This window comes from Rana temporaria, chromosome 2 (assembly GCF_905171775.1).
Source record: "Rana temporaria chromosome 2, aRanTem1.1, whole genome shotgun sequence".
Classification (NCBI taxonomy): Eukaryota; Metazoa; Chordata; class Amphibia; order Anura; family Ranidae; genus Rana; species Rana temporaria.
The window spans coordinates 209,501,695-209,527,257 of record NC_053490.1 but is presented as its reverse complement, the minus strand read 5'-3'; the positions used below and the strand labels follow the sequence as shown (position 1 = coordinate 209,527,257).

Below are 25,563 nucleotides of genomic sequence, written 5' to 3'. Positions count from 1 at the left end.
GTTTAAAAAATGAACACTGTTATTGCACCTACTGAAGCATCCCTAGCAGCGTTATAAATTGTCAGTCTGTCACTTTCTCTGGACGTCTTTATGTAAATGTGGTGAAATTGCGGGTGGGGGGGGAAATATTATTTTTTCTGTATTCTGATTCTTTATGCAGTTAATGTGTAAACAGCCACTAGTGATTTTTAGCTCATTTAATGTATGGCTTATTTGTCTTAATTCCCTGTTTATATAACTAAAGCAAAGCATGGTGCGTAAAGGACTAATGAAGCATAGGGGCCATGACAAAGCAAATCTTAGTGAAGTTCACTTTAAACATAAACATTTTTGACATATTGACTCTGTAAGGCTCTATGCACACAGGACGCTCAAACTAGTTCTGGACGTCGGATTGCTGGCAGGAAACGCTGCTTTAAGAGGCACGTTTTTATCAGCATTTTGCAGTGGCGTTTAGCCACGCTAGCTTTTAGCCGCGTTTCTTTTCCGCTGTTCAAAATCAATGGTTTCCAATGGGAGCCCATTGATTTTTAATAGAAGTCGCACCATGACGATCCGACTCACAGTGCAACTTGTGTTCTGAGGATGTTGAAGGGGAACCCCTGACATAATAAAAAAAAAATTGCGCCTCCACAACCCAAAGCACCTTGTTTCCATGTTGGTGAGGACAAGGGCCTATTCCCGACAACACTGGCTGTTGGTTGTCGGAATTATCGGAATCTAGAAGCCCCCTTTTAAGATTGTAACCCTATCCATTCACCACCAAAAAAGGTGTAAAAAAAATTAACACTGTACACAGGTTTTTGATGTGTTTTTTATTAAGGCGGCTCTTCCGATTCCTTCTACGGCTTTTCTCCCTTCGGCAATGTCTTCTCCCTCTGTTCTTCCGGTGTTGACTCGATCTCCCGGTGTAATGCTGGGTCAGTCGTGTGCAATGACTTATTTTGGCATTGGGGGGAACAAAAGCCAGCGTCATCTGGAGGACCCACCCCCTTGTGATGTCATAGTCCCATCATGCCTTGGGTGTTGGTCGTCAGGAGGCAGGGCCTCCTGATATTGGCGGGTGGCCCCGCCCCATGCCAATATAAGTCATTGCACAAGGACCCAGCATTACATCAGGAGATCGCATTGAGTCATCATCGGAAGTAGAACAGAGCGAGAAGACAGCAGAGGGAGAAGACAGCACATAGAGGTGAAGACATCGCCGGAGAGGGGAGAAGGAATTGGAAGACACCCCAAAGCTGCCCTAATAAAATACTATTTATTTTGTTTTTGGTGAATCGGAAAGGGTACATTAATGTACCCCATACTCATTCACATGTGGTGGGGGGGCCAGGATCTGGGGGCCCTCTTAAAGGGGTTTCCAGATTCCGATAAGCCCCGCCCACACCCCAACAACCACCGGCCAGGGTTGTGGGGCAGAGATCCTCATCAACATGGGGACAAGGTGCTTTGGGGTGGGGCGCGCAGGGCCCCCCTGCCCCAAAGCACCTAATCACCATGTTGAGGGCATGTGGCCTGGTATGGGCCAGGGGGGGGGTGGTGCTCGCTCGTCTGTCCCCTCCCCTTCCTGACCTGCCAGGGTAAGGATCTGGTATGGATTTTGGGGGGGGGGGGGGGCGACCCCACGCCATTGTTTTGGCCTGGGGGCTTCTCCATAAAATCCATACCAGGCCAAAGGGTCTGCTTTTCTTTTTCCCTTTTTTATTTTTGTCATTTTGCTGGGGGGGTTCCCCTTCAACATCCTCAACACACAAGTTGGATCATCATGATCTGACTTCTGGTTCGACTTCTATTTAAATCAATGGGCTCCCATAGGAAACCATTGATTTTGAATAGAGGCAGTGTTGAACTGTGTAACAGCTTTTACCAGCATCTGGCCTTTTTAGGACTGCTCTTGGAAGCGTTTTTATGGCGTTCAGACAACAGCCCATAAACTCCCCTGCTGATAAACATCCATGTGTGCATGGACACTTAGAATATCATAGCTGGGAGTTTATGGCCTGTTAAAAAAAAGAAAACGCTCCCAAAAATGTTCGTTAATGATCTTCAGTGTGCATGCAGGCTAATGCTCTCTGTTCCCCCACAGAACTTTCCCTCTGTAAGAAAAGGCACATATTTCTGTGTACCAACTATATTAGATTCAATAAGTATTTTAAATACTGCAGATTACCTATCCTTCAACTGGGATGTCTGCATTTATTTTTGTTTCAAGAACAGTTTCAGCAAGTACAGAAAATACCTGTTCTTGCTAGAAATAAAGCATCTTTGTCATGCTTAGAGCCCAACTCCAAAAAAAAAAATCCCTTGCGGTCCCCCTATTTTACCTGCCGCAAAGGGTAAATGCTCGTTTTTGCCTAGAAGAGGAATAAGATGAGATGTTATACCTCCCCTTTTTTCATGCTCCAGCAAAATACCCCCCCCCCCCTCTCCCCCCCACCAGTGTTGCTTCTGCGGTCACACTCCTGTCCAGTTTTTCTTTCAGCCTGAAGTTTGACTTTACCTGAAAGGAGAAAATAAAATTGGTGTCCTTCTGTAAACTACTAATCCTCACACTCCCGGTGAAAGTAAAAGGACTTCCCTTTAAAGATACATTGAAGAAAGTGAGCATGGTTACCAAGAGCTAAGGCCCCTTTCACACTTGTGCGACTTCAAAGTCATACGACTGTGGATTCGACTTTGCCCCACAACTTGAAGTACGACTTCAATGAGCAGGGACGCGATTTTGATCCCCCAATAATTAGGGGGAACTCCATGCCAATTTAAAAAAAAACAAAACGGAATGGGTTCCCCCTAAATGAGCATACCACCCCCTACGGTGTGGGGTCCCTCCCCAAGATGCATACCAGACCCTTATCCGAGCACCAGCCCTTCCTGAGCCGTACCAGGCCGCATACACTCAACATGGCCCCCCCACCCCAAAGCACCTTTCCCCCATGTTGATGAGGACAAGGGCCCCTTCCCGACAACCCTGTCCATTGTTTTTTGGGGTCTGCGTGCGGGCTTATCGGAATCTGGGAGCCCCTTTAATAAGGGGGCCCCCAGATACTGGCCCCCCACCCTATGTGGATGAGTATGGGGGTACATCGTACCCATTCACCTGGAGGAATAGTGTCAAAATAAAAGCACACAGGTTTTTAAAATCGTTTGTCAGCTCCGGGGGTCTTCTTCCGACTTCTCTGCTAATGCATGATTTTAAAAACCTGTGTAATGTGTATTTTTTTTGACACTTTTCCTCCAGGTGAATGGGTAGGGGTACGTTGTACCCCCATACTTATCCACATAGGGTGGGGCGCCGGGATCTGGGGGCCCCCTTATTAAAGGGGCCCCCAGATTCCATAAGACCCTGACAACCAACGCCCGGGGTTGTCAGGAAGGGGCACTTGTCATCAACATGGGGGCAAGGTGCTTTGGGGTGCCCCAAAGCACCCCCCCCCCATTTTGAGGGCATGCGGCCTGGTACGGCTCAGTGGGGTGCTCGCTCGTCCCCCACCCCCTTTCCTGACCGGCCGGGCTGGTGCTCGGGTGCGGGTCTGGTATGGATTTTAGGGGAGGGGGCGGTGTTGGGGCCATGCCGTTTTTTCGACGTGAGGGTTCCCCTTACAATTCCATACCAGTGGGGAACCCATGCTGTTATTTTTTTGATCCGACTGCAGAAAAAAGGTAATGTAAAGTCGTGCCAGTATGAATGGTATTCATTGAAAATCATGAATAATGACTTATCATACGATTTTGCCATCCAAAATCATGCTACAAATCGTATAAGTGTGAAAGGGGACTAAAGTGTGGTGAAATGAAATAAAATAAAACATGTTTAAGAAAAAAATAAAGGAAGCATCACATCTCAGGACTAAAGCTGCAGTACATGATATTTTGTGTTTAGGTTTAGGTATGCTGGTGTATTTTATATAGGGAATATGGATTGGTTCTGGAGGACCATTATTTGGTATTAAGGCAGTTCTCTTTTAAAGCCTTTTTAAAGTGCTCCTTTGTAAATACTTGTGGGTATAAAGAATTGTGAGATGATCGTCAAGCCGAAAATGTAATAATATTTTTGGATGCATAACTCTGTTATAGGTGTTTATCACAAATTAGATTTTATGTCATTGAATTTTAAAATTCACATGGAATATTATAATGTCAAGTAATTGCTTTCATTTTTCAACTGCTTTATGTTTTCCACTTTGGTTAAGACTTCATTTACTGGTATAATATGTTTAATTGCAGAGAGATTTCCTTCCAGTGAAAGTTTGTTTAGTTTACCAGAACTTTCTAATGTATTCAGACATTCTTTCTGCATAATGAGAAATGTGATTCAATACCCATAACACATTTTCTTGTCATGTGTTAACTGATTATAGAGATTCATAACCTGCATTTATTTTTATTTTTTTGTACTAGTACAGGGTTATTTCCTGCTGCTTTGTGGCAATCAAATGCAGATGTCAGTTTGGGTTATATTTGTATCACATGTTCCAACACCTTCCTCTTTTCGTGTTAATGTTATTGTAATAAATGGACATAGTGTTTTAGCAGGTTGTGTATCTCTGTACTTTGAAATAATGTCAGTCTGACCAAAAAGATAAAGTTTTCAGTGGCTTGAAATGCTTGAATAAGTAAATAAATACTCTGACCTGCTGCAATATATGGCTGTTACAAATAAAGGTAAACAAGTCCCCAGGCTTTTACTTGAGTCAAGTATTTTTTGTAAACAGTGGGTGCAATGTGGAATTTGTTAGGACAACTACTTCCTATTATATTAGTTGTATCTAATCAAACCTAGTGGGTCTTGTTTGATATGTCAGGGGAAAAAAAATAAAATTGCACTATTTAATATCCCATACTGGGGCTGGTGAATGAAAAAGAAAACTGATAGACGTTTATGGGTTACTAAGACTGTCTGTATGAAACGGTTCTTCCCTCAAACTGTGGTAAACTGAGTGTGCGTGTGTGTGTGTTTCTCTTTAATTTTAATGTAGACTTTGACTTTCCACTGGATTGTTAATTGAAATGGTCCTGTGAAAGGTGGAAGCGCTACGGTTTTCTGTGAAATCCTTGCCATTCATTAAGTAAGCACATCACTATTATGTGATTTCATTTTAGCATGCTGGGAAGCTGTTCATATTACGCCACCAAAAAGACAGTATAGCTTAAGGGCTCGTTCACACATCCGTCAATACCCTGTGTTTACGCTGCAGTGTTTTTAAAGCCTCATAACTGCCATTCATTGCCTGCGAGGAATATTATAGCTGCCACCAAGCAGTGTAGTACACACAGGGGTCGATAGAGTTGTGTTAAAAATTGAGCAGCATGTCAATTTCAGGAGGCATCGGCGCTCATCAGCCTCCTCAAATATTTCTGTGGTAGGACCCTGTGCTTATAACATTTTTGGCACATTAAGGAAACCTTTCTTAAAGTGTCAGCTGGGGGCAGGCAGTGGAGGTTCCTGTATGCCAGAATGCACAGTAATAGAGAATTAGGACAGGGCAGCTCCAGACGCTTCCTGTATGCACAGAGCAGTCGTGTGCTTCTGTGTGATGGCAAAAGCATCAAGCCAGCCAGCAATACTGACATTGCTAGGCAGGAGCAGAGGCATTAAACATGGTAAAGCCTTCTGTGTCAGCAAATGTTGGCACATGGAAGTGACAGTGCCAGCAAGTGTCATGAAGGCTGATATTATTGTATCGGTATTTATAAAAGAGGTGGGCTTTGGGCAGATTCAGTACCTGATATTAAGACTGGTATCTGCTATGGAATCTGTTCCCTGCCAATCACAAGGCAGGGGGACTTGATTGGGTAATGGTTTTCAGAAATGGTAATAAAGAGGATACGTGGGCATGATTTGTTTTACAAAGTTAGATGTTCTTCTGGTTACCAAGGATACCTCATCAGTTGGGGCTTGCATCATTCGGGTTACCAAGGATACCTCATCAGTTGGGGCTTGCATCATTCGGGGTCTTAACAATCTCGAAGGGCATCAAACTGGGAAACCTTCATGCGGCTATTATCGAAGAACTTTGGGCTGCACATACAATTTGTGGTAAAGAATATAGAAACGCTCCTTTGGAAATTGTGGGATGCACCAAATACTGGTGCAATTCCCTCTTTCTGCTGCACCATTCTTTCCATAATCATCTTGAGCCGGACTGAGCCAAGTGTCAAACCGTTCAGAGCACATAAATCCACTTTACATGGAACGCACAAAAATGCCTGCTATTACACCACAACCCAACCAGTCCTTAAAGTAGATAATTTCCTCTACATCACTTCCCCTTTAAGCACTTTTCCTCCAAAAACAACACTTTCATGGATATTTAACACACTTTCTTGATTTTTCAAAGCTTCAAAAACAAAGTGTCAAAACATGTCTCAAACGCTGTATGTGCGTTAATGAGCTTTGTGTCATTCTTCATAACCAACACACATGTAAACCAGGCCTTAAAGCTGAACTCCATGCACGGATATTATATTGCATAGTTAGACTGGACCAATGTAAGTATGTTTATGCCAGCTGAGAATCACTGTAGAAGTTGCCACTTCTACAGTTATTGCTGCTCTCTAGCGGGTCTTGTGCTTCTGCCCTGCTGCATAGTAACCATAGGGGGTTGCTTCCTCGCTCAGCACAGATGCCATTTACAGAATACCTTGAAAAAAAACTCCCCACCTCAACCAGTCAGAGACCCCCTGTGGCTACTATACAGCAGGGCAGCTGCTTGGCATGGGACCTGGAGCCCCCTGATGATCGCTGTAATGGTGGCAATTAACTACAGTGAGTCTCTACTGGTCCAACAGGTATGGCAGATGCATGCTTACATTGGTCCAAGTTGGACTAGGCAATAAAATCCATACCTAGAGTCGAGCTTTAAAGTGGTTAAAAAGTCACTTGTATTGCTTTTATTCTGCGCTAGGTCCCTGTTCAGTAAAGTGTGTTTTGCTAAATTTATAATGCTAAATAGTACCACCTTTGCAGAGAAATGCTGTCCTGTCATGTGACCTCGCTCCGCTTCAATTTCTGAGTAAGCGAGTACAGTGGGAGGGGCTGAGATTTTCCTCTGATGAATGCAGGCTAAGGCCCCTTTCACATTGAGACGTTTTTCATGCGGTACAGCGCTAAAAATAGCGCTGCTATACTGCATGAAAAAATCATGCCCTGCAGGCTTCAATGTGAAAGCCCGAAGGCTTTCACACTGAATCGGTGCAGTAGCAGGACCGCTCAAAGTCCTGCTAGCCACATCTTTGGAGCGGTATAGGAGCGGGGTGTTTACTGCTCCTATACCGCGGCTTCACATTGAAATCAATGGGAAACCGCGGTAATACCACCCGCAATGTGGGCGATATTAACCCCTTTTCGGCCGCTAGCGGGGGTTAAAACCTCACTGCTAGCGCCCGAATATCGCGGTAAATACGATGGTATAGCGGTGCTAAAAATAGCGTGGCTATACCGTCACCGCACCTTCGCTGCCCAATGTGAAAGCAGCCTAACAGAGGGAGGTCATCTGTCTACACACAAAGTATTTAACATTCAAATGATAGGAAAACGCATGCACACACACCGTACTGAACAAAGTAATTTAATACATGTTTCTTTACAAGCACTAGAACAGCTGCAGGGAATACAATTACATAGGCATGAGAGGGGGGGGGGGGGGGGGCAGGGAGATTTGGCTCTCACACAGACTACGGAACTGACAGGGGGGGAGAGGCAGAGACACTGAGGAGATGGGTGACTGAGGCGTGTATATGGACTAGGGCCGAAACAACTAATCGATTAATTTCATAATCGATTAATCGGCCAGTAACATAATGGGGTTAAAAAAAATCCCTTTATAGTACAAAAAGAGCAAATCGCTACTGTAAATTTCACTGTACCACAGTAAAAAAAATTAACCCCTTACAGTAGCGATTTGCCTTTTTTTTATTTTTTTACTCCATTTTAGTGTTTTTTTTTTTTGTTTTTTTTACCCCATTATGTTACTAAACATCTCGGGCCTGGGTCACTCCTGTGTTTTTTGGTGCTTTTTGCAGAAGCACACTACAGTTCATTTACATTGTTTCCTATGGGACACGTTCACATCCATGTTTTTTTTTTTTCAGCTGCTGCATATTTGTAAAGGGTAAGGACTTGTTTTAGTGCACACCTGTGCCATTTTGCTTTTTTGGTTCAATATACTTCAATGGAGAAGCTGCAGAAAAGCATGTAATGTGTTTTTGCGGCAATATGTGTGTTTTTTTTTTTTTTATATCTACCCAACAACAAATTGGCCCAAAAAAATGCAAATCTCAGCAAAAATACTTTTATTTTTTTTTATTTTTTTAAAAGGTTTTTAACCGATTTAATTGAAACAATAATCAGCAAACTAATCGATTATGAAAAGAGTCTTTAGTTGCAGCCCTAATACTGACCACGCTATCTGATATCGGCAGCCATGATAAACTTGGTCAGTTTGCAGAGGGACAGGCACAAGCGGGATCAACCAGGTATTGTACAACATAGAAAGTGACAATTGACCTGGAAAAAGCGCTGTGCTATGTTGTGCCTTTTTAACCACTTAAGACCCTGACCTAAAGGACCCGGCCAGGTTTTGCGATTCGGCACTGCGTCGCTTTAACAGACAATTGCACGTCTTGCGACGTGGCTCCCAAACAAAATTGGCGTCCTTTTTTCCCCCACAAATGTCTTTCTTTTGGTGGTATTTGATCACCTCTGCGGTTTTTATATTTTGCGCTATAAACAAAAATAGAGCGACCATTTTGAAAAAAAAAAATCAATATTTTTTACTTTTTGCTATAATAAATATCCCCCAAAAATATATTAAACTTTTTTTTTTCCCCTCAGTTTAGGCCGATACATATTCTTCTACCCATTTTTGGTAAAAAAAAATCGCAATAAGCGTTGATCGGTTGGTTTGCGCAAAATTTATAGCGTTTACAAAAGGGGGGATAGTTTTATTACATTTTTATAATTTTTTTTTTTTTTTTTTTTTACTACTTATGGCGACGATCAGCGTTTTTTTGTTTTTATTTTTATTTTTTATTTTTTTTATTTTTTTCGTGACTGCGACATTATGGCGGACACTTCGGACAATTTTGACACATTTTTGGGACCATTGTCATTTTCATAGCAAAAATGCATTTAAAATGCATTCTTTACTGTGAAAATGACAATTGCAGTTTTGGGAGTTGACCACAGGGGGCGTTGATGGGGTTATGTGTGACCTCATGTGTGTTTACAACTGTAGGGGGGGTGTGGCGTCATCGATTGTGTATCCCTATAAAAGGGATCACGCGATCGATGATGCCGCCACAGTGAAGAACGGGGAAGCTGTGTTTACACACAGCTCTCCCCGTTCAGCTCTGGGGTCGGCTCTGGGGACCGATCGCGGGACTCCAGTGGGGAGCAGGTCCCGGAGCTTCGGACCGGGTCGCGGGCGCGCGACCCACGGCTGGGTGCTAGCACAGGACATACCTATACGTGCATGTGCCAAGCCGTGTCATTCTGCCAAAGTAAATGTGCAGAAGGCGGTCCTTAAGTGGTTAAGGTGGTTGTAAATAACAAACATGTCATACTTGCCTCCACTGTGCAGCTTGTTTTGCGACACGAATGCGACACGAATGCTGGACTCTGTGCCCACGTCATTGGATTTGATTGACAGCAGCGGGAGCCAATGGCTGCGCTGCTATCAATATAGGGGCCGGGACAGCACGTCTCTGTGGAGGGAAATGCAGGACTCCGTTAACTGAATTTTTTTTTCACCTTAATAGATAGGATGCATTAAGGTGAAAAAACACAAGGGTTTGCAACCCCTTTAAAGGTGCAGGTGCATGATTTTATTTATTTTTCTTTTGGGGTTACAACCACTTTAATATACATAATGCAACCTTCTACATAATTTACCTTTTTGATCTAAAAATGTGCTGCCTCTTAATACAGTGAGAACTCATGTTCTTAATTTTAATTGCCCAAGATCATTAATCATTTGAGTACCAGCCTGTATTGCCCCTTCATTTTCAGGCTGTTTTTCAGTTTTCTGTGTTGTGATAGTTTGACTTAGTTACTCATTCATGCAACACTGTATACAAATTATTATTTTTTTCCCGACCATATTTTAATAGTATTTTATAATCCTTTTTTTCTGTTATTTTTTACTATTAAATAAAAAAAAAACACACTTTGGTCATTACAGCGATCACAAGACACCAAGCTGCTCTGATTGGCCAAGTAGTCTGTTTACCAAGTTGTCTGAGGGCTCTGTACACCACGATTAGCAGCCACACGATGGCTGTTTAGTGCCATTTTATAAGCCGGACATAACTGTCCACTAATATGCAACACCGCACTACAAAACCATTAAACAGAGGCATGTATGACTTCAGTCAAAAATGTATAGGGATTGTTCGCAGCAGAACGAACATGGATTGGATTGGTATGCATCTTTTACCCCATGTCTGTTGATTTAAAAAGAGAGAACCCTTTTCCAGTAGATTTTGTGGACTGTGTAAAACACATTGAGCCCAATTGAAAACAATAAATGTTCTTGTTTCCAGAAAACATATAATGCACCAAGAGCTTGAAACAACTGTTGTGCAAGAGTAAAAGCTTTTATTTTCGAAATGGCAAATCGGTAGCATAATTAAGTCAAATATTACACAATGGCAAAATTTTGAGCGCAACAATCTTTCAAGCCAGGCCTGCTTTGTGCATTTTACTTGCTATGGGGAACACAAACCTCAAGACATTGAATGATATTTCAGGTGGCTGTAGTGTGTGTGTGTGTGTGTGTGTGTGTGTGTGTGTGTGTGTGTGGCTTTCCAACCAGCAAGTTACCATAACCGTTTATCTCACGCAGTGTATATATTTTCCATTGATGCTGAGCAATACATTTTGCATGTTCAGTGTTGGTGCAGGGAACATGGTATTGCATGTGTCAGCGGCAATGCAGGTGGTAAGTATTTTTATTATTTATACTACTTTTGTTATAACAGATTTCGCTGCCAGGTACCCATTATTTAAAGTATGTTGGCCTACAGGTAATTTGTTGCATTGAGCACAAGTCTAAAGCTCCAGGACAAGTTTGTTCAGTAAACACTATGACCCACATATTTAATCATAGATAAAAACTGCCATGATCAAAATCATTCTCTTCAGCTCTGCATAACGTAATCCTGCCATGTGGATGCTGACATTGCTAGACCCAATCAGATTTATTGTTTCATTTTCTTAAAGGATTTAAAAAACCATATCGCATTCCTGGGTCAATGACTAACAAATTATTAAAGCAAGGGGCAGCCTGGCAAGCTAGTAATTTTAAAAGGACGCTTGTAATGGCCGTAACATAGACCTTTGGGGTCCATTTCTACCAGCCCAGTATGCTGTAGTGCCTTAACAATTGCGCGCGCACACTGTTAGTTTGCATTGGACTAGAGTGCCCAATACACTGCAACTTATCAAAAAATTCTGCATAGGTAAAGCACTATAACCCATAAAATGATCTCAAAGCCGATTTAGACAACTTAAACTGGAGGTCCAGCCTAAAAGAAACTAATGGCTAAAAATAATACAAATTTATACTTGCCAGAAATTGCTGTTACTAGGCAGATCGTCCTAATCTGCCCCTTCCTCTTCCGCAGTGAGGTTCTGTTCTCTCCTCCTCGCAAAGCCTTCTGGGACACACAGGACGGTGTTCCCATTCACAAATAGCCGCGCGACAGGAAACGGGCGGCTTCACTGCCTGTTTCCCTTAGTGAGGATGGCCGCCCTGAAACCCGGTCCAAGGGATGGATCTGCCTCGGGTGGCCGACATCGTGGGCAATATGCACAGGTGCTTATTAAAGGGGTTGTAAAGGTTCATTTTTTATTTTCTAAATAGGTTACTTTAAGCTAGTGCATTGTTGGTTCACTTACCTTGTCCTTCGATTTCCCTTCTAAATGTTTTTTTTCTTTTGTCTGCATTTCTCACTTCCTGTTCCTCCTCAGTAAGGTGTTCAGTAAGCTGTTCTAAATGACTTTCCACCGCTCAGATGATGGTGAAAAGCTTACTGAGGAGAAACAGGAAGTGAGAAATTCAAATACAGGGGAAAAAAAACATTTAGAAGGGAAATCAAAGGAAAAGGTAAGTGAACCAACAATGCACTAGCTTAAAGGAACCAATTTAGAAAATAAAAGACAAACTTTTCTAAATCCGGACCTCCGCTTTAAACATGGTTGATTGCTTAGATACTACAATTGCTTGTTTGTGCTGCCTCATTTATAAAAGTCCAAAGGGATAGATACACAAAATAAAAAATTCAGTTTTTATCAGTGTTTATTTTCCAAAGTTAGTTTTCATTGTTCTTAGTAATTTAATATTTTCCATCTAGTCTTTCTGTTTTTATGTCTTTCTACTCATGTATGATGTGATTTCTGTCTAAATATATTTAAAGCTGATCTCCAGCTTTTAGTGAAGTTTAAATAGTTTGGACCAAGCTGATTCAAACAAACCAAGGCTTCATGTACACTGCTGCTGATAAACGGATGCTTGGGAGCAGTTGGGCATTTTTTTCAGCTGCTCCTGAACTCTCTTATCTTATGAGTACATGTACACAGGGTCGTTTTTAGTCATTTCTCGGCAGTTGAGTTTAGAAGAATTTTTTGGAAAGCAAAAAATGTGTACGTGACAGATGTTGATAGGCCTTTGCAATGCCAAATGCCTGTAATGGCATGTAAAACCAATAACTGACGCTTACAAGCGTTTTTGATGACTAGTTGCAAAAAAATTATCTTGTAAACGCAGCAAAACGAACATTTTTAAATGTTGGTTACCATCTGTCCAAGTTAAATCGTTCAGGAGAGGTTTTAAAACGTTCCGTGTACATTAACCGCTTGCCGACCAGCTGCCGCAGTTATATGCCATTATTACAATGTCGGTGCATATTTTTAGCACTGACCACTGTAATAATGTCACTGGTTCCCAAAAGGTGTCAAAAACGGAAGCAATCCCGCTAAAAATCTGATCACTGCCATTGCTAGTAAAAATAAATAACAAAAAATGCCATAAATCTATCCCCTATTTTGTATATGCTATAAAGTTTGCGCAAACCAATCAACGCTTTTTGGGATTTTTTTTTTTTACCAAAAATATGTAGCAGAATACAAACCTGCCTAAATTAACGAAGAAATTAGATTTTACTTTTTTTTTTTTTTTTGGTGTGTATTATACCAGCAAAGATGGATATATTTTTATCAAAATTGTCAGTCTTTTTGCTAAAAACCACAGCGATTTTTATCAAATACCACCAAAAGAAAGTTCTATTTGTGGGGAAAAAGGACGTACATTTTTTATTTGGGTACAGTGTGGCATGACTGCGCAATTGTCAGCTAAAGTAACTCGGTGTCGGATCACAAAACATGGCCTGGTCATTGGGGGGCAAATCCTTCTGGACCTGAAGTGGTTAAGCCTAAGAGATGCAGTTGCTGTAAGGATTGTATGTAGCCTCAGCTACATACTATATACAGTGCTGTGTTCTGGCATGCGAGACAAACTTCATGTCCCACTTCCAGTACAAAATGGAGTTGGGCTAAATAGCACTTAGTGTTTCGCAGGGAGCTTTGTGTTTTTATCAACGATTACAGAGCTTCTCTTGCATACAAGTCAGAGATTGTGACGTCTTCCTCCTCTCCACCTCAGCCAATCAGAGGAAGCTTTGTATTCAGCCTTGTTCTAGCAATGGGACTGGAAGGGCCCATCCTACTGCCAGAGCACAGTGCTGTTTACTGTATGGAGCTGAGCCTTTCATATATCCCTGAGAGCAGTTGTATGTATTAGTGAAGTAAATAGACCAGCTTGGTCCAAAATAAATATTTAAACTTTACTAAAAGCTCAATATCTGCTTTAAAGCACATCTATGGTCAGAATGTAAAATACTATATTTTCCTTTTTCTTTTTTTCTTTCAATTATTTCTAAAGTGCTTCTATTAGGCTTCTTGCAAGTGGCAGTAATAATGTACTAATGTTTAAATATAAAAGGTGAAAAAATGCGCATACCAAAAACAAACTCAAAAAAGAAGCAGCAAACTCAAAATGTTTAAATGCAGGATTTTGCTGGCAGAAAAAACAAACCTGTACCATAAAGACCTTGTGTATACGCACACGAATATGCGCATGCATTTACACACGTAAAATTCTTCATCCCCTTCTAGCTGCCAGTGTTGAAATGTATGCTTGTATATACTTGTGCATACATGTGTATGCATGTGAATGACTGAATGTTATTAAATTCAAGCTTAATTTGCTTTTCTTTTTTCACACCTCTGAACTTCGCTGCATTACAGATCTTTACATACCGGTGTGCATTGTCCCATAGACAACAATGCAAATGTGTTAGTGTAATATAGTTATTGATGGGCTTGAGTTATTAATAGCTATATATGGTTTAGTTTGTGGTTTTATTTTATTTAATGTTTTAGTTTTACATTTTATATAAACCTAAAACCTTACTTTCAAAAATGCGCTGTACCAATGGATTTTTTTTTTTTTTTTTTTACTTTGTAGTGTGTGAATCACACATTAGTGCCGGCTGGATAGGATATTGCAAAACTGGTAAATATTTATCAGCACAGTAGATCCAATAGCCCTTATAATGCACCTGTGTTCAGATGGGTTAATAAAAAAATATACACCACAAATATGGCTTTGTGCAAAAGGCCTTAATCTAAATGATCTTAGTTTGTACACATACTTGAAAATTCCCACACATTTACTTCATTGGATTTTGTAACACGTTTACTATGTCCTGTAAATGGGCACTGCTGTGTCGCACACTTCACAGAGCCTGTGTTCGGTCAGATTAGGTGACCTGTCAGATTTCATAACTGAAGTGATGTTCCGTCATGGCCATCTTGGTACACCCCACACTCGGTCACCCTAAGCCTACAGTCTGAACATGCCAAGCAGACATCTTCTTACACCCACTGAAGTCTTGCATTTCACACTTATTTTTACCAGTAAACTGAGCTTATATCATGAAATGCAGCATTTAGAAGTTGGTAACACTGTTTTGATGTTGAGTTTTAAAAGTAGTGGTCTTCTGTCAGATTAGCAAACATGTGAGATCAGCAGGCTTGCTGCTGCTTTTCAAAATTAACATCAAAACCGTGTCATGGACTTCTAAATACTGTGTTTCACCATATAAACTTGGTTTACTGGTAAAAATAAGTTTGAAATGCAAGACTTCGTGGGTGAAAAAAGATGTCCACTTGGCATGTTCAGACTTTAGGCTTGGGGTAGCAGAGTGTGGGGGTGTACCAAGATGACCGTGATGGAACTTCACTTCCATTACAAGATTTAATGGGTCGCCTAATCTGATGGAACGCCTGCTTTCTGAACTACTATGAGGTGCTAAGGGGAGGAGTTTTCATGAGTCACAGCCAGTGCACAAATCAAAGGCAGCAAGATACCACAGGATATGTAGTCCTTTGAAATTAAACAGCAGAGGAGAAGCTGCAAAGCATGCAGAGAATCCAGGAGGTTGTAGAAAGATGACCAGCAGACGGGTAGCAAGTCTTTTATTGCCAAAAATAACTATTTGTATTGCTATTACTATGCTAATGTTATAACTCCTTTAAAGTGGCTATTAGGAATCCCACATTTTAGGAGGAACATTACTTTGCTTTAAACTTGAAATCTATATGATAAAATTTGTTTGCAATAACACAAACTTTAGAAGGAAAAAAAATGGGGATTTAAAAACTTTGCACGCAAGCAGGGTAGATATAAATCTATGATTAAAGATACAAATAAAATATTTTTTTTGTTTGTTTTGGAGTAAAAATGTATCAAGATTCCTATTTAAGATAAAATAATTTTGTTTATTCAGCATGAAATGGGGCTTAGTTATGTACCATGAGGCTGTATATTCTGCAATATTTACATTTTTGGTAAACTCATTCAATGAATCCAAGCTCTGCAAGCTGAGATGACATGCCACTGCATTGATGCATTCACACAATTTCACAGTAAGCACAAGATCAAACAAAGTTTAGAAATTATCCTTTTATCCAATTGGTTTGCTAATCTATGTACACTACAAACGGTATTATTGAATCAGTTCTGATATCGCTGTATTACTAACCTGATGGCTTATTCTAAATGGGAAACCTTCATTCTGTTTGAAAATATTAAAGATTCTAACGGCAAGAATAATTCCTTACACGGAAAGAACACCTTTCATTTCAGATCCATCAGGGCAGCGCCTGTTAACGGGCACCCATTAAAGTGAATGCGACTGTCTGAGTCAACAGCAAGAAACCTGTGTTTTGTATTCCCCCCCCCCCCCCCCCCCCCCCCCCATCCATTGCACCAGCAGTTATCCTGGCTATAATGATTTTCAATACCTAAAATCTCATGAGCAAAGGTCGGGTATCAACAAAGCTGCATTTTGTCTACATTAAGCACAAGCTAAGCTACTTTAGTTGGTATTGCTGCCCTGCTGATGTATTGCAGTGTGCTTGCTCTATACTTTTATAAAACGATTTATCTTAAGCATACCTAAAGTATTTATATATCCAATCATTCCAATGCCATATAAGCTTTAACATGCTAAAGAATTTCAATGTTCATTTTTAACATTTCTTTTAAATATTCAATATTTTGACGTCTGCAGTTTCTATTTAAAAAGTGTTTTTTGCTGCGAAGGTCCTTGTTTAAATACACAGTCAATCGTTTGCAGAATAGTATGTGGGTGTATGTGTGTATGTATGTATGTGTGTGTGAACCCTCTTGGAATGATATGGATTTCTGCACAAATTGGTTATAAAATGTGATCTGATCTTCATCTAAGTCACAACAATAGACAATCACAGTCTGCTTAAACTAGTAACACACAAATAATTGTTACCATGTTTTTATTGAACACCCCATGTAAACAATCACAGTGTATATAGATATATAGTGTGTGTATTAAAATAAAAAACGTTGCTCTTATATATACGATCCGTGCATAGAAACCTGCATCACTGGTGCAGTGCATAGGCTCTTGCAGTATAGTAAACATTAGATGATGTGGCTGTGAGGACAGCCATAACAAAAACAACCGTTATTTTTTTCCAGTATAATGCAGTATGTTACATTTTGGAATGCCTTATGTTTCACCATAAACATGGGTGTAATATAATGCATACATAAAGGTTGACTGTTGCTTTTAAGCACTTCTCTGGCTTTTAGATGTGCTTCAGCACGATTTACAGTTTAGCTGAAGATCTACTGTTTAGCACAGAGTGACCATAGACCTCAGTTGTCCAGGAAGCGGGACACTAGTAGGCCACGCCTCCCCTTTTGATACTATGAGAATCGTACTTTTAGCAGACACAGCAGGCATGGCCGTTCTGATACTTGGGGTCAGGGATTGGGGGAACTAGGCTGTCACATTACAGTTGGAGGGGGTCTACCTTCCACAATATATAAACAGACCAGTTCTGGCTAAGAAGCGGCATCCTGTTTTTCACTCATTCAGGGGTTTTCTCCTCTGGTACATTTTTGTGTCGAAGTAGGAATTCTCAACTGTACTAGATTAACTGTCAGGCTTCTTATGGTCGTCCTACTATAAAATCCTAAATCTCCATCACCACTGGAGTTGCCTTTTGAGTTTCCCCTGGCACCTATTCTACGGCTGGAAGAAGAAGGGACAGAGGAGGATGAGTTGGAGGAAGACAATTCCTCTGTGGTGGATAAATTCGATGAGGTCATTCTGACTTTTCCTCTGAGGTTTTTTTTGTTTTAATCTGAAGCTGTCACTATCTGAGGCCTGGGGTGCCGGGACTGGAGTCTTGGAAAGCATTTAAGCCAGCCAAGTCCTTTGTACAAGGACTAGGCCAATCCAGACAAGGTATTTTTGGCCCTAAGCAGTTTGCACAACAGTACATGAACCGCTTTTGCAAAAATTGGGCAGTTCCAGCTGTGGACCTTGTGGGTGACTTGCATAAATACGACCTTTACAGTGCCTGTGGACAATGTACTAGTGTTAATGACCCCACGGACAAACCTGAGTCCTTGTTTAAGGAATCCTTTTCTTTAGGTTGCATGGCTGCACTTGCTATCCTTGCATCTGTGGCTTTTTTGCTTTGGGCAAAACATGAGGCTAAATAACCTAGGACTCTTAAAGCAGAGGTAAACCTAAAAACAAAACTATTTTATTGCAGCTTACCAGTACTAAGATGAGGTGGCAGCATTGGTCTTTTTTTTTTTTTTTTTTTTTTTAGGCATTTCCTTTATTTTTACTTGGTTTTCCGACCAGCAAGTCTGTTTATTTTTAACTTCAGCAGAACAAGCTGTCCAGACAAAGTAGCAGTTAGAGTTGGGACAATCCATTAAACAGTGATGGAGCGCTTACAATGGCCCACTTTTATTCATGCATGTAAAATCTTTATCCCAAAAGGCAAAAACATTTTTTATAAAGTGTTAGCTGGCGTTCAGCTTCAATAATTATAAAGTGCCAATAAAAGTGTCTGGATTTATTGGTCCACAAATTGTTCATAAAAAGTACAACTCCTTTCCTCACCATAAAGTGCAAGATATTTGTGCAAAGGAAAATTGTAATAGTGAAAACATCACCCAGGGTCCATGGGTTTGAACCGCCATGGGCTAGTGCGGGGTAACGGCAATGGAGTTGGAATTTGTTTTTTCTGGGGTTTTCTTGTGGCTATTACTTTGATTAGGACAGTGTAGGTATAAGCAGCTTTGTCTTTTGAAGGAACCTTTTCTTGTACTTGACAAGGACACAACTTCTTGCCCAAGGTGGTCTTGGCATTTGCCTAGATGTAGTTAGGGCTGTGCAAGTCTGTTTTGTAGCCAAGACCTTGATTCATCGATCTAAAGCTCTGATCATGGTGCACAGAAAGCTTTTGCTCTATCCACAATTACTAGGTGGATTGGACAAATCGCTACTCGGGTGTACAACCCAAATGTAAGGTTTTTCATCTTTCCTGTGCAGGCACTCCACAAGAATGGTGATTCGAAGGCTTTTCAGCATCAAGTCTTGCCTGATTATTTTACAGCTCTTTCAAAATGAGCCTATATGTGGGAGATAAATAACATAAATTGTGTTTGAGTACAACGTCGCACGACTGCGCAATTGTCAGGTAAAGCTAAGCAGTGCCGTATCGCAAAAAACGGCCTGGTTATTAACCTCTTCAGCCCCGGAAAAATGTACACACTTCCTGTGTCACTTTAGATGACAATTGTACGATCATTCGACGTTGTACCCAAACAACATTGGCATCCTTTTTTTCCCACACAAATAGAGCTTTCTTTTGGTGGTATTTGATCACATCTGCGTTTTTTTTTTTTTTTTTTTGCGCTATAAACGAAAGAGCAACAATTTTGAAAAAAACACCATCTTTTACTTTCTGCTATAATAAATATCCCCCAAAAAAATGTTTTCCTCAGTTTAGGTTGATATGTATTCTACATATATTGATGGGGCTATATTTATGTTTTTTGTTTTTTTGTATTTTGGGCTGTGATGTTGCCGCAGACAAATCGAACACCTTTTTGACACATTTTTGGGACCATGGACATTTATACAGCGATCACTGCTATAAATGTCACTGGCAGGGAAGGGGTTAACACTAGGAGGCGATCAATGTGTTATGTGTGTTGCCTAGTGTGTGTGTGTGTGTGTGTGTGTGTGTGTGTGTGTGTGTGTGTGTTCTAACTGGGGTGGGGGATAGGACTGGTTAGGGGAGGAGACCTATTGGTGTTCATAGTTGGTATTAACACACAATCTGTCTCCTCTCCCCTGTGAGAACCGGGATTTGTGTTTTTACACACAAAGATCCCGGTTCTTGCTCTGTCACAAGCGATTGCCGGTGCCCGGCGGTCATCGCGCCCGCTGGGCTCCCGCATCAGATCGGGGGACATGCTGTGGGCATGCCTCTAACGTCTTAAAGGGCCGGCGTACAGCTACAATGGCTCGTCCAGGGGAACCAACCTGCTGCGGTATAACTGCGGCGGCTGGTCCGGAAGTGGTTAAAGGGGCAAATCCTTCCGGGGCTGAAGTGGTTAAAGACTGCCATGCTGCATAATGTTATGTTTTGGATATTCTTTCACACTTGTGCGACTTGTCCTGCAAAGTCGCATGACACGTACTCCATGATTTCCAATGATAACTATTCATATATCTGCATCAAGTCGTGCGGACGTCAAAGTAGTCCCTGCACTACTGTCTTTCATGCGAGTTGAGGTCCATAGACCAAGTTTACACAGGCACTCCCTGAAATTGTGTCTAAATTGCAGCGAAATGGTGCAACTTTTAAGTCGCGGCAATGTGAAAGGGACCTTTTAGAAAAATGGTAAATGGCAGAGTGATGTTGACTGTTCAAATTGGCTGAAAACATGACCCTATCCATTGGTTACCAGGAATGTTGATTCGTTCATTCATTTCTCAGTGATGAAATTGGCAAGGTTAACCTGACTTGCCGTCTTAAAAGTCCCACTGGGGAGAATTGAATTTGCTGTGTTTTTTACTTGGCAAATCCATTCTAATTTAAGAACTGTAAAGTGTGAGGGCTTCACATGTTGATACATATGTGAAAAGGAAATATCATCTGCAGTGAAAGTATAAAATTAATCCCACTTCCATTCATGTGGCAGAGAACAACTTCAGTTTAGTTTCGGTGAGTAAAACTTGTTCTCATAAATAGCAGAGCTCAACGTTCAGTATTTTCTGAATCTAGACAGATGATTATTCTCCTAAGGGAAATGTGGTCAAATTTCGTTAGTAGTTTTACATAACTTGTTCTGTTCACACAAGCGTATCTTTATCGGGCTGCTGTTTGTCTGCCTCCTTCCTTATGATTGTTTTCGTTTAAAATCTTGACTGACTTGCATATGTACACCCTTGTATATATCCATGTCATTTTTTTGTTTACTCTTCCTAGCTTGTTGTCAACAGGACAATGCTAATGAAATGAAAATACTTATTAAGGGATTATATGCTTTAAATTGATATTGCCGTTTTTGGGTAAACAAAATATAGGCTATATGGGTTTCTAATTATGTCCTTTGGGTACACAGCATGTCACATCTCCCTGTCTGTCTGCACCAGCCCTCCAGCTCTTTCCGGGTGCTTTTCTTGTGCATTGTTTGTAAATGCAATAAAAAATGTCAAAACAGTGAGTCCATAATAAAGAGAACTGCTACGAACACCTGTAAAATTCCTAATCCTCAGAACCAGAATAATTGGTCGTTTAATTCACCTCTGGAAGGTTTACCTCATGACCTGGTCATTTTTTTTAAATATAGTGCTGCTTTATTTTAACTGACAATTGTGCAACGCTCTACCCAGATAAAATGTATGTCCTCCCCCAAAAATAGAGCTTTCTTTTGGTGGTGTTTGATCGCCTCTGCGGTTTTGATTTTTTGCACTATAAACATAAAAGATCACATAAACGCATCCATTAAAATAAAAAAAAAAGAATTTCTTCATCAATTTCGGTCAATATGTATTTTGCTACATGTTTTGGGTAAAAAATTAAATAAACGAATGGGCGTATATTTGGTTTACACAAGGTATAGCGTTTACAAGCTATGGGATAGATTTAATGGACTTTTTTTATTTGTTCTTTTTACTAGTAATGGCGGCGATCAGTGATTTTTTTTATTTTTTACTTTTTTTGGACTGCGACATTAGGGCAGACTAATCTGACACAAAGGGGGTTATTTACGAAAGGCAAATCCAAGTGCACTTGCAGTGCCAAGTGGAAGTGCAGTCACTGTAGATCTGAGGGGGACATGCAAGGAAAAAAAAAAAACAGCATTTTAGCTTGCACATGATTGGATGTTAAAATCAGCAGAGCTTCCCACAATTTCAGATCTACAGCGACTGCACTTGTAGTGCAAAGTGGATTTACCTTTCAAAAATGACCCCCATAGTGACACTTTTTGGGGACCAGTGACACCAATACAGTGATCAATGCAAAAAAAAGCACTGTTGCTGTGTAAATGACACTGGCAGGGAAGGGGTTAACATCAGGGGCAATCAAAGGGTTAAGTCTGCTCCTGGGGAGTGCATTTTACCTGTGTGGAGGAGGCTGTGACTGGATACTGCTCTGTAAACAAAACAGCCAACAATTCTGAAGAGACAGAAATGTTTAATTTATGTTCGAAAACATAGCCAATAAAAAATGGATCGCTACAAAGTTAAGGAATTTTTCTTAGTTGTCAACAGAATAGGTGTCCAAGGTGTCTTGATCTGGTGAGAGTTAAAAAATGTAACATTTTCCAAATGTTCCTTGAATTCCTTACGGTCTCTTGAACAATGCTGACCAAGCAAAACAGGGTGAATCTACCCAAAGACTTGTTAAGGTTTCCAATTTTTTCCTAGACTATCTAAAACTAAAGCATGGCTGAAGGTGTTTATCAATCTTCAGTTGGACAAACTGCCTAGAGAAGAAACAGTGCTGTTACTACTCTCTCTAGGACAACAGTAGTGTACAACCTAATTGCAAAAAAATCTACTTTTAGGCTGGGCTCACATCTAAGCCGGATGAGGCTCGAGCAGTGGTCCGGTATGTCCCTGTCGGGGCCAAATTTTTGCCCGAATTTGGCCCTGAAACACAGCCAAAGACGCGCAAGACTCCTGTGCAAGCCACTCCACAGCCGGCACGGTGATATGTGAATTGTTGGTTAAAGTGGTGCAGCCAAATCCTCCGGGGCTGAAGTGGTTAAAGCGGAGGTTCGGCCAAATTTTGTTTTTTAAGAGGCCCTGGGCGCGACTTTATGACGTCATGCCCGGTACCCTGGAAGTAAACAAAGCAATCGTGGCTGTCGGTGAATTTTTTTCACGATCTCATGCTTGTAAGCCTGGTGGAGAGATGTGGGGTCTTATTGACATCTCTCCATAAAGAGGACCTGTCACACTATTTCCTATTACAAGGGATGTTTACATTCCTTGTAATAGGAATAAAAGTGATCAAAAAAATTAAAAGTGTAAAAATAAAAATTTTTATTTTTAAAACTCCCCTGTCCCCGGTAGCTCGCGCACAGAAGCGAACACGCGTTCAAGTCCCGCCCACATATGTAAACGCCGTTCAAATCCCACATGTGAGGTATCATGGCGTGCAATAGAGCGTGTGCAACAATTCCAGCACTTTACCTCCTCTGTAACTCGAAAATAAATAATAAATAAATAAAAGTGTTGCCTATGGAGATTTTTAAGTACCTAAGTTTGGCGCCATTCCATGAGTGTGGGCAATTTTAATGCGTGACATGTTGGGTATCTATTCACGTTATACAAAAAAATTGAGCTAACTTTACTGTTTAGTTATTTTTTAATTCATGAAACCGTTATTTTTAAGGCGTTAGAAAAATGATTGCGCAAATACCGTGCGAGGGGAAAAAAAGTTGCAATGACCGCCATTTTATTCCCTAGGGTGTCTGCTAAAAAAATATATATAATGTTTGGGGGTTCTGATTAATTTTCTATCAAAAAAATTTTGATTTTTACATGACGGAGAGAAGTGCCAAAATAGGCCAAAGTGGTTAAAGTGGTTCTAAAGGCTGAAAGTTTGCATGAAAGTAAAAAACCTTTAGTGTGCAGCTTCCCCCCCAGCCCATCCTTATACTAACCTGAGCCCGATTCCCAAGCCGACAATGTGCACAAGAGATGTTCTCCCTGGTCTCCTCCTCCTTATTGGCTGAAACACAGCAGTGGGAGCCATTGTCAATCACAGCCAGTGAGGAGGGATCAAGGGCAGGGCAGAGATGCGCTCTCATAGACAGAGGAGGCTAAGAATTGGGTTTGCATTAGTGCCCCCAGAGCAAGCAGCTTGTGGATCACCAGTGGTGTACCTGATAAAGAGGATCCGGACTGTAAGTATGACCTGTTTGTGGTTTAAAAAAGGTGAACCCTTAACACTTTTTTAGTAATGACATACCGTAATTTATTGCCAAATAAACATGTCCATAGCAAAAATGTACAATTCAGTTTCCTTTAAACTAAGATTTCTCAGATTTGGCACAGAACAAGCATTTCACTCACTAAGGAGGCTGTAAATTCCGTAAATCTAGGTCCAGCCAATATTTGATTGATCTGAGGGCACACCTCATACACAAGCAGTGGCAAATGCAACTACCTTTTGTCTTCTAATTGCAATTTTTCCGCCTTGTCTCTGTGGAAGGGTAGATACACAGACCACATAAACAAACAAAAAAAGTCTTTTTCTAGTTAGAGGGATGCAGAATTCAGACATATAGGTTAAACTGATATCTACAGGAGGATTTGGACACTGGCAAAACAAAGTGACCAGCCTGAAATAATCGCTTGGACTCCCAGTATGCCTATGTTTTTTTGCCAGTGTTCTTGAAGGATGGATGTTTTTTCTTCTCAATAGAGAGCAGTAAACATTTTGAACTATTTTTTACTAGCTTTTTTTTTTTTCTTTCTTTCACAAGAATACTTTTTCTTCAATCAAGTTTCAATGTTGTAAGATGCTGCACCCAGACCCAGCTGGACTTGATAGTTGCAGTGCCTTCCTGGAATTTGACCTTTGGACATTTGGCTCTGCTTGGCTTGTAGCACTTTGCTGACCTTTTTAGGTGTACTGTTACCTCAGAGCACTTTCCAGTTTGAGAGCTGTGGCACAGTTTCTGTTGTGTTCTGGTGTGGGAGCCACTAAACTCTGTGATTCTGCATGAGAGTTCAGGACTTGATGGTAGTCTACTTTTGAGGCAATTACGTTTACTCTAATCCACTCCACACTTATACTAGGGTTGCACTAATAACGTTTTTGGTTTTTTTTTTTTTTTTTTTTTTTTTTAATCTACGAGTACCGATACTTTCGGTCAAGTACTTGCCAATACTGAGTACCGACACTTTGCTATGCGATTTGCGTCAACCCCAAAAAAATTGGTGCAAATCGCACTACAAAGAATCGCATGCAATTTTCGTTGTTTGTGTGTATATACACGCACCATCTAGTGGGCAGTTTGGAACTCACAAAATTCAGCAGAGGAAGCACTGTTCCAGTTAGTGGGTAGAGACTGATTAGAGGTTCAAAGCAGCAATCATTTATTGGAAAACTGAACAGACTGATGACATTAGGTAAATGTCTCACACGCCCATGCAGGGAGATGGTGGTAGTGTGCCAGTGGAGTTCTGTAGTTGGCTGAGCCTGGTGAAATGAATGGCTGCCTCTTACCCTGGAGCTCCTGGGGACAGGCTGTGAGCCCAATGGATGCCGGACCAATGGACGGAACGGCAAAGCCGGCACGCCTAAATGACAGCTGTGGTCAGGGCGCATCACTGCCGGCTAGGGGAAACGCCAACGGCGGGCGGAAGTGCTCCACAATGGAGACAGTACTGTGCAGGCAACAAAGGACATCCATCGATCCGGCATCCATTGGGCTTGGAATTGGGAGAATTGTCTTTTCACCCAGAAGTGGTTCAGAACCTGTTTCACAGGTTGGAGACTTTGTATGTGGATTTCTTGGGCTTTAACTGCATGGCTGTTGAAAACCAGGTCTTGAGAGACAGGTTTTTAATTAGTGATCCTGCCAGTAACACTTCCTGTCCTATGAAGGATCAGCGTTG

General features: G+C 41.1%; 1 protein-coding gene across 3 annotated transcripts in view; it reads left to right on the top strand.

The window, feature by feature from the left end:
• TMEM131 (transmembrane protein 131) overlaps positions 1-25,563 on the top strand; it is a 227,954-nt gene that overhangs the window by 77,311 nt on the left and 125,080 nt on the right. The window lies entirely within an intron of this gene.